Here is a 14,042-nt window from a genome sequence, read left to right as displayed (position 1 = left end):
AGTGGCACTTCTTTGCTAAAACCTAGAGGTTTGGCCACGGGAACTGAAAACCGGTGCTACAGCCTCATCTTCTGTCTTTTTCCTGGGGAACATGAGCTTCGATGACCTGAGAACTGGCTGCATTTCCTGCCCCATGGCTCAGATCTGGCCGCTTCTGTATGCTGACATGATTCAGCTCACTGGCCGTCCCTTGGTGGAATCTGCAACTTTGCATGTCCGGCGTTTGAGCATGTGCTTGGATCGATGATGACCCCCACAAATGCATTCCTTGGAAATCTGAACAAAATGAGTGAGAAAACCCTACCGTCTCCTCATCGGAACTGAGGTCCAGCACGTGGCTCCCAACAGGAAAGTAGGGAGAGGTTGAGGTTGCGTTTGCTGCCGTGTGCGTGTACAGCCACGTTGTTCAAGTGGAGGGTTGTGGCCGTCTCATGGGGAGAAGAGCCATTGGGAAAGGAGCCTGGGATGCCAATCCAGGTGGGAAGGCTAGGGACAGCGTGCCATCTCTGGGTTCCTTGGTCGAGCCAGGACTTCTGTCCCCTGCCACGGACGAGCATGCGGCTAGGAAAGGAAGCGTGAACCATTGGTGGTCCTATCGAGTGCATTTGAGTTCTACAGGCCGCCGCCACCGGCTACTCGTTGCCTTGTGCCCTCACGGAAAGAGAAGTCTATGCTCAGGGTCAGAGCAGGATTCCTGGCCTAGGGCTGGCTCTTTGTCATGTTCTGCTTGGGAGACCAGATGCAGTTTAGGTTTCTCATGATGAGGGGAGAAATCCAATGGGCCATTGTCCCCGGGCGGTTGGCCAAGCTGATGGCTCCTCCTCGGGTTGTTTCCGGCTTGTGTGTGCTGTGTGAACAGGCTAGAAAATGCCTTAGTCAAGATAAGTCACAGCAAGCTTCTTTGGTGAGGGGTGGCTCTGGCATCTTTCCATGACACGTTGGGATCCCGGTGGAGAGGGAAGGGCAAGGCTACCGATAAAGACACATGAAATGGCTGGCTAAGCCCACATGTTTACTTGTGGGTGGACAGATTGACAGAGGCCATAGGCTTCCAGGAACACTTTTGATATCCCCTCAGGAGCATTTGGAGGCACGTGTAGAGAGGGAACACGGGAGAACTTCTGTGGACTGTCCCGCCTTTTTCCCCTCCTTGGTCGATTTACTTCATGGCGGGTCCCTATGCTAGTGAATGGTTGCCTTTGTGGCACAGTATGGTGTCTTCTCATGGGGGCTGATTTGGAGGTCGTGGGGTGTTTTGTCCCTGTCTGTCCACGTTCCCCCTGTGTTGAAGGTGTGAGGGTGTTCCTGAGTCCAGCCCAACATCTTTACTAAACCTGGCCCACATAGCGTTCCCTGAGGTTTGCAGCTCTTCCCGGAGGTCACTGGGCACAACCATGCGGAAAAAAGGGAGTCGGCTGCCAAGGAAAGGCTATAGATTTAAAGGCGGGTGAGGGTGTGTGGTGCGGGGGTCATTTTTACTGCCACGCGCTGGTGCATCCAGACTGTGGTATCCGGTGTGCCTGGCCACAGGCCAGACGAGTCATAGCGGTTCAAGTGTCTCGGCTGTTGGCTGGGTTCTCTTAATTGCATGGCTGTGGGTCACACATTGCTTCTAGAAGACCTGGGCCTCACTGTTTCTCCGAGGTCACGTCACTGACGGGCCCGGAGTGTGAATGTGCCAGGTACCACTGCAGTTGACCCCATTGGTGCAATGGTGTTCTCCGCCACAGTGGGCATTGGAATGGCTCCCATGCCATTTGGTTGCAAGGGTTTCCCCACCACGTTGGGCTTCAGAATGTTTCCCATGTCATTACCTCTGTGTGTGAACCAAGGGTAGGTCATCTGTCTTGGCAGCAGCTCAGGAAGTGTGCCTACTGGTGAGTCTCGCTTGATCAGTCCAGGTGTTCCTCACGTGCCCTTTGTCACGGTTCCCTTCGAGCTGCTTTTGATGAAGGCCGTCATATTCGGCCAAGGCCCCTTCCCTTGTGGAAGATCTCTTCCCCGTAAGAGCGTGGCACTTGTGTGGAAGAATATGTGCCAAGGGCGGGCGTGTTCCCCTAGATGGCACCGGCTCTTAGTCTGAGGGGCCACAGTTGCCCAGAGGGTGTCTCAGGGGTTTAGGAAGACATCCTTCTGCTGTGGCGGATGGGAGAGCACTCAGGAGTGGAATTGCAGTGCCCGAGACCAGGGGGATTTTGGACAGCGGTGCTCTATGTCCTGATGGCCGCACCCTCTGAAGGCGTCAGCTCTATGTTGCTTTCACGTTTCCCTGCGGACCCACAGGCAAGATCTGCAGCAAATTAAATGTCGAGGGGAGACAGAGCACGCATCACTGAGGGATATCGCCCTTTCGCTCGGTGCACCCGTGCACCCTCCTAAAGAACGCATGTGTTCTCTCACCCCGAGCCAGGTGGAATGCCAGGAAAGGAATTCCAGCAGCAGATCAACCTGGGACCATCTGTATAATCCCTGACACCCGGTGAAGTGAGGAGGAGGAGTCTCACAGGGGTGTTGGCCCGCATTCCATGAGGATCCTGGTTTAACCCTTGTTGCGGTAAGTAGCACCTCTTTCCTAAAACCTAGAGGTTTGACCAAGGGAACATGTGCAACGGGGCTACACCCTCACCTTCTGGCCTTTTCCATGGGAACCCGAGCTTCGATGCCCTGAGAACTGGCTGCATTTCCTTCCCCAATGGCTTTGCTTTGTTCACTTCCGTATGCTGACGTGATTCAGCTCGCTGTCCGTACCGTGGTGGAATCTGCAAGTTTGCATGTCCAGCGTTTGAGCATGTGCTTGGCTCGACGATGACTTCCACAAATGCATTCCTTGGAAATCTGAACAAAATGAGTGAGAAATCCCTGCCGTCTCCTCCTTGGAACTGAGGTCCAACACGTGGCTCCCAAAAGGAAAGTAGGGAGAGGTTCGCGTTGCATTTGCTCCCGTGGGTGTCCACAGCCACGCTGTTTAAGTTGAGGCTTGTGGCCGTCTGATGGGGAGAAGAGGCATTGGGAAAGGACCCTGGGATGCCAATCCAGGTGGGAAGGCTAGGGAGAGCGTGCCGTCTGTGGGTTCCTTGGTCTAGCCGGGACTGCTGTCCCCTGCCACGGTTCAGCATTCGGGTAGGAGAGGAAGCGTGAGCCCTTGGTGGTCCGGTCGCCTGCCCTTGAGTTCTACAGGCCTCCGCCACCGGCTACTCGTTGCCTCGTGCCCGCAAAGAAACGGAAGTCTGTAGGCTCAGGGTCAGAGCAGGATTCCTGGCCTAGGGCAGGCTTCTTTGCCATGTTCTGCTTGGGAGACCAGATGCAGTTTAGGTTTCTCCTGATAAGGGGAGAAATCCAATGGGCCATTGTCACCGGGAGGTTGGCCAAGCTAAGGGCTCCTCCTCGGGTTGTGTCTGGCTTGTGTGTGCTGTGTGAAAGGGCTAGAAAATGCCTTAGTGAAGATAAGTCACAGCAAGCTTCTTTGGTGAGGGGTGGCTCTGGCATCTTTCCCTGACACGTTGGGATCCCGGTGGAGAGAGGAGGGCAAGGCGAATGAAGCAGACACGAGAGATGGCTGGCTAATCCCACAGGCTTACTGGTGGGTGGATAGCTCGATGGTGGTCATAGGCTTCCGGGAACACTTTTGGTATTCCCTCAGGGGCATTTGGAGGCAAGTGTAGAGAGGGAACACGGGAGCACATCTGTGGCGTGTCTCGCTTGTTTCCTCTCCTTGGTCAATTTACTTCATGGCGGGTCCCTGTGCCAGGGAATGGTTGCCTTCGTGGCACAGTATGGTGTCTTCTCATGGGGGCTGATTTGGAGGCCGTGGGGTGTTTTGTCCCTGTCTGTCCACGTTCTCCCTGTGTTGAAGATGTGAAGGTGTTCCTCAGTACAGCCCTGCATCGGTAGTACACCCAGCCCACCTAGCAGTCCCTGACGATTGCAGACCTTCCCGGAGGTCTTTGGGCAAAACCACGCGGAAAGGGAGTCGGCTGCCAAGGAAAGGCTACAGGTTTCCGGGCCCGAGAGGATGTGTGGTGCGGGGATCTTTTCTCCTGCCACCCGCTGGTGCTTTGAGACTGTGGTGTACGGCGTGCCTGGCCACAGTCCAGAGAAGTCATACCGGTTCAGGTGTCTAGGCTGTTGGCCGGGTTCTCTTGTTGTGCGGCTGTAGGTAACACGTTGCTTCTAGAGGACCTGGGCCTCACGGTTTCACCGAGGTCACGTCACTGACGGACCCAGAGTGCGAAAGTGGCAGGCAGCACTGCAAGAGACCCAATTGCTGCAACAGTTTGCCCCGCCACGTTGGGCATCGTAATGGTTCCCATGCCATTACCTTTGTGTGTACGACAAGGGTAGGTCGTCTGTCCTAACAGCAGGCCAGGAAGTATGCCTGCTGGTGAGTCTGCCTTGATTAGTCCAGGTGTTCCTCTCGTGCCCTTTGTCGTGGGTCCCTATGAGCCGCTTTTGATGGAGGCCGTCATATTCGGCCGTGTGCCCTTCCCTTGTGGAAGATGTCTTGATCTTCCGGGCGCGTCCACTGTGTGGAGCCATATGTGCTTAGAGTTGGTGTGTTCCCCAAAGGTCACTGGCTCTTAGTCTGAGGAGGCACAGTTGCCCTGAGCGTGTCTCAGGGTTTCCGGAAGACATCCTTTAGCTGTGATGGAGGGGAGAGTGCTCAGGAGAGGAATTGCAGGGCCCGAGACCAGGGTGTTGTTGGACAGCGGGGCTCTTTGTCCTGATGGCGGCACGCTGTGAAGGCGTCTACGCCACATTGCTTTCACATTTACGTGCGGACACCCAGGCACGATGGGCAGCAAATGAAATGTTGAGGGGATATAGAGCACGCATCACTAGATGGTATCGCCCTTTCCCTCGGTGCGCCCGTGCACCATCCTCAAGCACGCGTGTGTTCTCTCAGCCCGAGCCAGGTGGACTGCCAGGGACGGAATCCCAGCAGCAGAGCAGCCTGGGGCCATCCGTATAATCCATAATACCTGGTGAAGGGAGGAGGAGGAGTCTCGCAGGGGTGTTGGCGCACATTCCATGAGGATCCTGGTTTAAACCTTGTTGCGGTAAGTGGCACTTCTTTGCTAAAACCTAGAGGTTTGGCCACGGGAACTGAAAACCGGTGCTACAGCCTCATCTTCTGTCTTTTTCCTGGGGAACATGAGCTTCGATGACCTGAGAACTGGCTGCATTTCCTGCCCCATGGCTCAGATCTGGCCGCTTCTGTATGCTGACATGATTCAGCTCACTGGCCGTCCCTTGGTGGAATCTGCAACTTTGCATGTCCGGCGTTTGAGCATGTGCTTGGATCGATGATGACCCCCACAAATGCATTCCTTGGAAATCTGAACAAAATGAGTGAGAAAACCCTACCGTCTCCTCATCGGAACTGAGGTCCAGCACGTGGCTCCCAACAGGAAAGTAGGGAGAGGTTGAGGTTGCGTTTGCTGCCGTGTGCGTGTACAGCCACGTTGTTCAAGTGGAGGGTTGTGGCCGTCTCATGGGGAGAAGAGCCATTGGGAAAGGAGCCTGGGATGCCAATCCAGGTGGGAAGGCTAGGGACAGCGTGCCATCTCTGGGTTCCTTGGTCGAGCCAGGACTTCTGTCCCCTGCCACGGACGAGCATGCGGCTAGGAAAGGAAGCGTGAACCATTGGTGGTCCTATCGAGTGCATTTGAGTTCTACAGGCCGCCGCCACCGGCTACTCGTTGCCTTGTGCCCTCACGGAAAGAGAAGTCTATGCTCAGGGTCAGAGCAGGATTCCTGGCCTAGGGCTGGCTCTTTGTCATGTTCTGCTTGGGAGACCAGATGCAGTTTAGGTTTCTCATGATGAGGGGAGAAATCCAATGGGCCATTGTCCCCGGGCGGTTGGCCAAGCTGATGGCTCCTCCTCGGGTTGTTTCCGGCTTGTGTGTGCTGTGTGAACAGGCTAGAAAATGCCTTAGTCAAGATAAGTCACAGCAAGCTTCTTTGGTGAGGGGTGGCTCTGGCATCTTTCCATGACACGTTGGGATCCCGGTGGAGAGGGAAGGGCAAGGCTACCGATAAAGACACATGAAATGGCTGGCTAAGCCCACATGTTTACTTGTGGGTGGACAGATTGACAGAGGCCATAGGCTTCCAGGAACACTTTTGATATCCCCTCAGGAGCATTTGGAGGCACGTGTAGAGAGGGAACACGGGAGAACTTCTGTGGACTGTCCCGCCTTTTTCCCCTCCTTGGTCGATTTACTTCATGGCGGGTCCCTATGCTAGTGAATGGTTGCCTTTGTGGCACAGTATGGTGTCTTCTCATGGGGGCTGATTTGGAGGTCGTGGGGTGTTTTGTCCCTGTCTGTCCACGTTCCCCCTGTGTTGAAGGTGTGAGGGTGTTCCTGAGTCCAGCCCAACATCTTTACTAAACCTGGCCCACATAGCGTTCCCTGAGGTTTGCAGCTCTTCCCGGAGGTCACTGGGCACAACCATGCGGAAAAAAGGGAGTCGGCTGCCAAGGAAAGGCTATAGATTTAAAGGCGGGTGAGGGTGTGTGGTGCGGGGGTCATTTTTACTGCCACGCGCTGGTGCATCCAGACTGTGGTATCCGGTGTGCCTGGCCACAGGCCAGACGAGTCATAGCGGTTCAAGTGTCTCGGCTGTTGGCTGGGTTCTCTTAATTGCATGGCTGTGGGTCACACATTGCTTCTAGAAGACCTGGGCCTCACTGTTTCTCCGAGGTCACGTCACTGACGGGCCCGGAGTGTGAATGTGCCAGGTACCACTGCAGTTGACCCCATTGGTGCAATGGTGTTCTCCGCCACAGTGGGCATTGGAATGGCTCCCATGCCATTTGGTTGCAAGGGTTTCCCCACCACGTTGGGCTTCAGAATGTTTCCCATGTCATTACCTCTGTGTGTGAACCAAGGGTAGGTCATCTGTCTTGGCAGCAGCTCAGGAAGTGTGCCTACTGGTGAGTCTCGCTTGATCAGTCCAGGTGTTCCTCACGTGCCCTTTGTCACGGTTCCCTTCGAGCTGCTTTTGATGAAGGCCGTCATATTCGGCCAAGGCCCCTTCCCTTGTGGAAGATCTCTTCCCCGTAAGAGCGTGGCACTTGTGTGGAAGAATATGTGCCAAGGGCGGGCGTGTTCCCCTAGATGGCACCGGCTCTTAGTCTGAGGGGCCACAGTTGCCCAGAGGGTGTCTCAGGGGTTTAGGAAGACATCCTTCTGCTGTGGCGGATGGGAGAGCACTCAGGAGTGGAATTGCAGTGCCCGAGACCAGGGGGATTTTGGACAGCGGTGCTCTATGTCCTGATGGCCGCACCCTCTGAAGGCGTCAGCTCTATGTTGCTTTCACGTTTCCCTGCGGACCCACAGGCAAGATCTGCAGCAAATTAAATGTCGAGGGGAGACAGAGCACGCATCACTGAGGGATATCGCCCTTTCGCTCGGTGCACCCGTGCACCCTCCTAAAGAACGCATGTGTTCTCTCACCCCGAGCCAGGTGGAATGCCAGGAAAGGAATTCCAGCAGCAGATCAACCTGGGACCATCTGTATAATCCCTGACACCCGGTGAAGTGAGGAGGAGGAGTCTCACAGGGGTGTTGGCCCGCATTCCATGAGGATCCTGGTTTAACCCTTGTTGCGGTAAGTAGCACCTCTTTCCTAAAACCTAGAGGTTTGACCAAGGGAACATGTGCAACGGGGCTACACCCTCACCTTCTGGCCTTTTCCATGGGAACCCGAGCTTCGATGCCCTGAGAACTGGCTGCATTTCCTTCCCCAATGGCTTTGCTTTGTTCACTTCCGTATGCTGACGTGATTCAGCTCGCTGTCCGTACCGTGGTGGAATCTGCAAGTTTGCATGTCCAGCGTTTGAGCATGTGCTTGGCTCGACGATGAGTTCCACAAATGCATTCCTTGGAAATCTGAACAAAATGAGTGAGAAATCCCTGCCGTCTCCTCCTTGGAACTGAGGTCCAACACGTGGCTCCCAAAAGGAAAGTAGGGAGAGGTTCGCGTTGCATTTGCTCCCGTGGGTGTCCACAGCCACGCTGTTTAAGTTGAGGCTTGTGGCCGTCTGATGGGGAGAAGAGGCATTGGGAAAGGACCCTGGGATGCCAATCCAGGTGGGAAGGCTAGGGAGAGCGTGCCGTCTGTGGGTTCCTTGGTCTAGCCGGGACTGCTGTCCCCTGCCACGGTTCAGCATTCGGGTAGGAGAGGAAGCGTGAGCCCTTGGTGGTCCGGTCGCCTGCCCTTGAGTTCTACAGGCCTCCGCCACCGGCTACTCGTTGCCTCGTGCCCGCAAAGAAACGGAAGTCTGTAGGCTCAGGGTCAGAGCAGGATTCCTGGCCTAGGGCAGGCTTCTTTGCCATGTTCTGCTTGGGAGACCAGATGCAGTTTAGGTTTCTCCTGATAAGGGGAGAAATCCAATGGGCCATTGTCACCGGGAGGTTGGCCAAGCTAAGGGCTCCTCCTCGGGTTGTGTCTGGCTTGTGTGTGCTGTGTGAAAGGGCTAGAAAATGCCTTAGTGAAGATAAGTCACAGCAAGCTTCTTTGGTGAGGGGTGGCTCTGGCATCTTTCCCTGACACGTTGGGATCCCGGTGGAGAGAGGAGGGCAAGGCGAATGAAGCAGACACGAGAGATGGCTGGCTAATCCCACAGGCTTACTGGTGGGTGGATAGCTCGATGGTGGTCATAGGCTTCCGGGAACACTTTTGGTATTCCCTCAGGGGCATTTGGAGGCAAGTGTAGAGAGGGAACACGGGAGCACATCTGTGGCGTGTCTCGCTTGTTTCCTCTCCTTGGTCAATTTACTTCATGGCGGGTCCCTGTGCCAGGGAATGGTTGCCTTCGTGGCACAGTATGGTGTCTTCTCATGGGGGCTGATTTGGAGGCCGTGGGGTGTTTTGTCCCTGTCTGTCCACGTTCTCCCTGTGTTGAAGATGTGAAGGTGTTCCTCAGTACAGCCCTGCATCGGTAGTACACCCAGCCCACCTAGCAGTCCCTGACGATTGCAGACCTTCCCGGAGGTCTTTGGGCAAAACCACGCGGAAAGGGAGTCGGCTGCCAAGGAAAGGCTACAGGTTTCCGGGCCCGAGAGGATGTGTGGTGCGGGGATCTTTTCTCCTGCCACCCGCTGGTGCTTTGAGACTGTGGTGTACGGCGTGCCTGGCCACAGTCCAGAGAAGTCATACCGGTTCAGGTGTCTAGGCTGTTGGCCGGGTTCTCTTGTTGTGCGGCTGTAGGTAACACGTTGCTTCTAGAGGACCTGGGCCTCACGGTTTCACCGAGGTCACGTCACTGACGGACCCAGAGTGCGAAAGTGGCAGGCAGCACTGCAAGAGACCCAATTGCTGCAACAGTTTGCCCCGCCACGTTGGGCATCGTAATGGTTCCCATGCCATTACCTTTGTGTGTACGACAAGGGTAGGTCGTCTGTCCTAACAGCAGGCCAGGAAGTATGCCTGCTGGTGAGTCTGCCTTGATTAGTCCAGGTGTTCCTCTCGTGCCCTTTGTCGTGGGTCCCTATGAGCCGCTTTTGATGGAGGCCGTCATATTCGGCCGTGTGCCCTTCCCTTGTGGAAGATGTCTTGATCTTCCGGGCGCGTCCACTGTGTGGAGCCATATGTGCTTAGAGTTGGTGTGTTCCCCAAAGGTCACTGGCTCTTAGTCTGAGGAGGCACAGTTGCCCTGAGCGTGTCTCAGGGTTTCCGGAAGACATCCTTTAGCTGTGATGGAGGGGAGAGTGCTCAGGAGAGGAATTGCAGGGCCCGAGACCAGGGTGTTGTTGGACAGCGGGGCTCTTTGTCCTGATGGCGGCACGCTGTGAAGGCGTCTACGCCACATTGCTTTCACATTTACGTGCGGACACCCAGGCACGATGGGCAGCAAATGAAATGTTGAGGGGATATAGAGCACGCATCACTAGATGGTATCGCCCTTTCCCTCGGTGCGCCCGTGCACCATCCTCAAGCACGCGTGTGTTCTCTCAGCCCGAGCCAGGTGGACTGCCAGGGACGGAATCCCAGCAGCAGAGCAGCCTGGGGCCATCCGTATAATCCATAATACCTGGTGAAGGGAGGAGGAGGAGTCTCGCAGGGGTGTTGGCGCACATTCCATGAGGATCCTGGTTTAAACCTTGTTGCGGTAAGTGGCACTTCTTTGCTAAAACCTAGAGGTTTGGCCACGGGAACTGAAAACCGGTGCTACAGCCTCATCTTCTGTCTTTTTCCTGGGGAACATGAGCTTCGATGACCTGAGAACTGGCTGCATTTCCTGCCCCATGGCTCAGATCTGGCCGCTTCTGTATGCTGACATGATTCAGCTCACTGGCCGTCCCTTGGTGGAATCTGCAACTTTGCATGTCCGGCGTTTGAGCATGTGCTTGGATCGATGATGACCCCCACAAATGCATTCCTTGGAAATCTGAACAAAATGAGTGAGAAAACCCTACCGTCTCCTCATCGGAACTGAGGTCCAGCACGTGGCTCCCAACAGGAAAGTAGGGAGAGGTTGAGGTTGCGTTTGCTGCCGTGTGTGTGTACAGCCACGTTGTTCAAGTGGAGGGTTGTGGCCGTCTCATGGGGAGAAGAGCCATTGGGAAAGGAGCCTGGGATGCCAATCCAGGTGGGAAGGCTAGGGACAGCGTGCCATCTCTGGGTTCCTTGGTCGAGCCAGGACTTCTGTCCCCTGCCACGGACGAGCATGCGGCTAGGAAAGGAAGCGTGAACCATTGGTGGTCCTATCGAGTGCATTTGAGTTCTACAGGCCGCCGCCACCGGCTACTCGTTGCCTTGTGCCCTCACGGAAAGAGAAGTCTATGCTCAGGGTCAGAGCAGGATTCCTGGCCTAGGGCTGGCTCTTTGTCATGTTCTGCTTGGGAGACCAGATGCAGTTTAGGTTTCTCATGATGAGGGGAGAAATCCAATGGGCCATTGTCCCCGGGCGGTTGGCCAAGCTGATGGCTCCTCCTCGGGTTGTTTCCGGCTTGTGTGTGCTGTGTGAACAGGCTAGAAAATGCCTTAGTCAAGATAAGTCACAGCAAGCTTCTTTGGTGAGGGGTGGCTCTGGCATCTTTCCATGACACGTTGGGATCCCGGTGGAGAGGGAAGGGCAAGGCTACCGATAAAGACACATGAAATGGCTGGCTAAGCCCACATGTTTATTTGTGGGTGGACAGATTGACAGAGGCCATAGGCTTCCAGGAACACTTTTGATATCCCCTCAGGAGCATTTGGAGGCACGTGTAGAGAGGGAACACGGGAGAACTTCTGTGGACTGTCCCGCCTTTTTCCCCTCCTTGGTCGATTTACTTCATGGCGGGTCCCTATGCTAGTGAATGGTTGCCTTTGTGGCACAGTATGGTGTCTTCTCATGGGGGCTGATTTGGAGGTCGTGGGGTGTTTTGTCCCTGTCTGTCCACGTTCCCCCTGTGTTGAAGGTGTGAGGGTGTTCCTGAGTCCAGCCCAACATCTTTACTAAACCTGGCCCACATAGCGTTCCCTGAGGTTTGCAGCTCTTCCCGGAGGTCACTGGGCACAACCATGCGGAAAAAAGGGAGTCGGCTGCCAAGGAAAGGCTATAGATTTAAAGGCGGGTGAGGGTGTGTGGTGCGGGGGTCATTTTTACTGCCACGCGCTGGTGCATCCAGACTGTGGTATCCGGTGTGCCTGGCCACAGGCCAGACGAGTCATAGCGGTTCAAGTGTCTCGGCTGTTGGCTGGGTTCTCTTAATTGCATGGCTGTGGGTCACACATTGCTTCTAGAAGACCTGGGCCTCACTGTTTCTCCGAGGTCACGTCACTGACGGGCCCGGAGTGTGAATGTGCCAGGTACCACTGCAGTTGACCCCATTGGTGCAATGGTGTTCTCCGCCACAGTGGGCATTGGAATGGCTCCCATGCCATTTGGTTGCAAGGGTTTCCCCACCACGTTGGGCTTCAGAATGTTTCCCATGTCATTACCTCTGTGTGTGAACCAAGGGTAGGTCATCTGTCTTGGCAGCAGCTCAGGAAGTGTGCCTACTGGTGAGTCTCGCTTGATCAGTCCAGGTGTTCCTCACGTGCCCTTTGTCACGGTTCCCTTCGAGCTGCTTTTGATGAAGGCCGTCATATTCGGCCAAGGCCCCTTCCCTTGTGGAAGATCTCTTCCCCGTAAGAGCGTGGCACTTGTGTGGAAGAATATGTGCCAAGGGCGGGCGTGTTCCCCTAGATGGCACCGGCTCTTAGTCTGAGGGGCCACAGTTGCCCAGAGGGTGTCTCAGGGGTTTAGGAAGACATCCTTCTGCTGTGGCGGATGGGAGAGCACTCAGGAGTGGAATTGCAGTGCCCGAGACCAGGGGGATTTTGGACAGCGGTGCTCTATGTCCTGATGGCCGCACCCTCTGAAGGCGTCAGCTCTATGTTGCTTTCACGTTTCCCTGCGGACCCACAGGCAAGATCTGCAGCAAATTAAATGTCGAGGGGAGACAGAGCACGCATCACTGAGGGATATCGCCCTTTCGCTCGGTGCACCCGTGCACCCTCCTAAAGAACGCATGTGTTCTCTCACCCCGAGCCAGGTGGAATGCCAGGAAAGGAATTCCAGCAGCAGATCAACCTGGGACCATCTGTATAATCCCTGACACCCGGTGAAGTGAGGAGGAGGAGTCTCACAGGGGTGTTGGCCCGCATTCCATGAGGATCCTGGTTTAACCCTTGTTGCGGTAAGTAGCACCTCTTTCCTAAAACCTAGAGGTTTGACCAAGGGAACATGTGCAACGGGGCTACACCCTCACCTTCTGGCCTTTTCCATGGGAACCCGAGCTTCGATGCCCTGAGAACTGGCTGCATTTCCTTCCCCAATGGCTTTGCTTTGTTCACTTCCGTATGCTGACGTGATTCAGCTCGCTGTCCGTACCGTGGTGGAATCTGCAAGTTTGCATGTCCAGCGTTTGAGCATGTGCTTGGCTCGACGATGAGTTCCACAAATGCATTCCTTGGAAATCTGAACAAAATGAGTGAGAAATCCCTGCCGTCTCCTCCTTGGAACTGAGGTCCAACACGTGGCTCCCAAAAGGAAAGTAGGGAGAGGTTCGCGTTGCATTTGCTCCCGTGGGTGTCCACAGCCACGCTGTTTAAGTTGAGGCTTGTGGCCGTCTGATGGGGAGAAGAGGCATTGGGAAAGGACCCTGGGATGCCAATCCAGGTGGGAAGGCTAGGGAGAGCGTGCCGTCTGTGGGTTCCTTGGTCTAGCCGGGACTGCTGTCCCCTGCCACGGTTCAGCATTCGGGTAGGAGAGGAAGCGTGAGCCCTTGGTGGTCCGGTCGCCTGCCCTTGAGTTCTACAGGCCTCCGCCACCGGCTACTCGTTGCCTCGTGCCCGCAAAGAAACGGAAGTCTGTAGGCTCAGGGTCAGAGCAGGATTCCTGGCCTAGGGCAGGCTTCTTTGCCATGTTCTGCTTGGGAGACCAGATGCAGTTTAGGTTTCTCCTGATAAGGGGAGAAATCCAATGGGCCATTGTCACCGGGAGGTTGGCCAAGCTAAGGGCTCCTCCTCGGGTTGTGTCTGGCTTGTGTGTGCTGTGTGAAAGGGCTAGAAAATGCCTTAGTGAAGATAAGTCACAGCAAGCTTCTTTGGTGAGGGGTGGCTCTGGCATCTTTCCCTGACACGTTGGGATCCCGGTGGAGAGAGGAGGGCAAGGCGAATGAAGCAGACACGAGAGATGGCTGGCTAATCCCACAGGCTTACTGGTGGGTGGATAGCTCGATGGTGGTCATAGGCTTCCGGGAACACTTTTGGTATTCCCTCAGGGGCATTTGGAGGCAAGTGTAGAGAGGGAACACGGGAGCACATCTGTGGCGTGTCTCGCTTGTTTCCTCTCCTTGGTCAATTTACTTCATGGCGGGTCCCTGTGCCAGGGAATGGTTGCCTTCGTGGCACAGTATGGTGTCTTCTCATGGGGGCTGATTTGGAGGCCGTGGGGTGTTTTGTCCCTGTCTGTCCACGTTCTCCCTGTGTTGAAGATGTGAAGGTGTTCCTCAGTACAGCCCTGCATCGGTAGTACACCCAGCCCACCTAGCAGTCCCTGACGA

The 14,042-nt window shown here is 55.3% G+C and overlaps 1 long non-coding RNA gene and 6 other non-coding genes across 22 annotated transcripts in view; all 7 read left to right on the top strand.

Moving 5' to 3' along the window:
- The window catches only part of LOC117202015 (uncharacterized), an 89,566-nt gene that overhangs the window by 5,788 nt on the left and 69,736 nt on the right, over positions 1 to 14,042 (top strand). For 2 of the 16 annotated variants that reach the window (XR_007476010.1, XR_007475979.1), the window contains exon 1: positions 4,035 to 5,057. The exons of 5 other annotated variants lie outside the window; for them this stretch is intronic. This is a non-coding gene — a long non-coding RNA (uncharacterized LOC117202015). 9 more of the 16 variants (XR_007476009.1, XR_007475978.1, XR_007475987.1 and 6 more) reach the window with 8 other exon arrangements.
- On the top strand, positions 238 to 329 carry LOC125963723 (small nucleolar RNA SNORD116). Its single transcript, XR_007476113.1, has one exon. It is a non-coding gene; the product is annotated as a small nucleolar RNA SNORD116 (small nucleolar RNA).
- LOC125963729 (small nucleolar RNA SNORD116) lies at positions 2,797 to 2,888 on the top strand. Its single transcript, XR_007476121.1, has one exon. It is a non-coding gene; the product is annotated as a small nucleolar RNA SNORD116 (small nucleolar RNA).
- On the top strand, positions 5,298 to 5,389 carry LOC125963722 (small nucleolar RNA SNORD116). Its single transcript, XR_007476112.1, has one exon. It is a non-coding gene; the product is annotated as a small nucleolar RNA SNORD116 (small nucleolar RNA).
- Positions 7,857 to 7,948, top strand: LOC125963735 (small nucleolar RNA SNORD116). Its single transcript, XR_007476127.1, has one exon. It is a non-coding gene; the product is annotated as a small nucleolar RNA SNORD116 (small nucleolar RNA).
- On the top strand, positions 10,358 to 10,449 carry LOC125963721 (small nucleolar RNA SNORD116). The gene has a single exon (XR_007476111.1). It is a non-coding gene; the product is annotated as a small nucleolar RNA SNORD116 (small nucleolar RNA).
- LOC125963734 (small nucleolar RNA SNORD116) lies at positions 12,917 to 13,008 on the top strand. The gene has a single exon (XR_007476126.1). It is a non-coding gene; the product is annotated as a small nucleolar RNA SNORD116 (small nucleolar RNA).

This window comes from Orcinus orca, chromosome 2 (genome assembly GCF_937001465.1).
Source record: "Orcinus orca chromosome 2, mOrcOrc1.1, whole genome shotgun sequence".
NCBI classification, from domain to species: domain Eukaryota; kingdom Metazoa; phylum Chordata; class Mammalia; order Artiodactyla; family Delphinidae; genus Orcinus; species Orcinus orca.
Note: the sequence above shows the minus strand (reverse complement) of the source record. Positions and strands in the feature narration are given on the sequence as shown.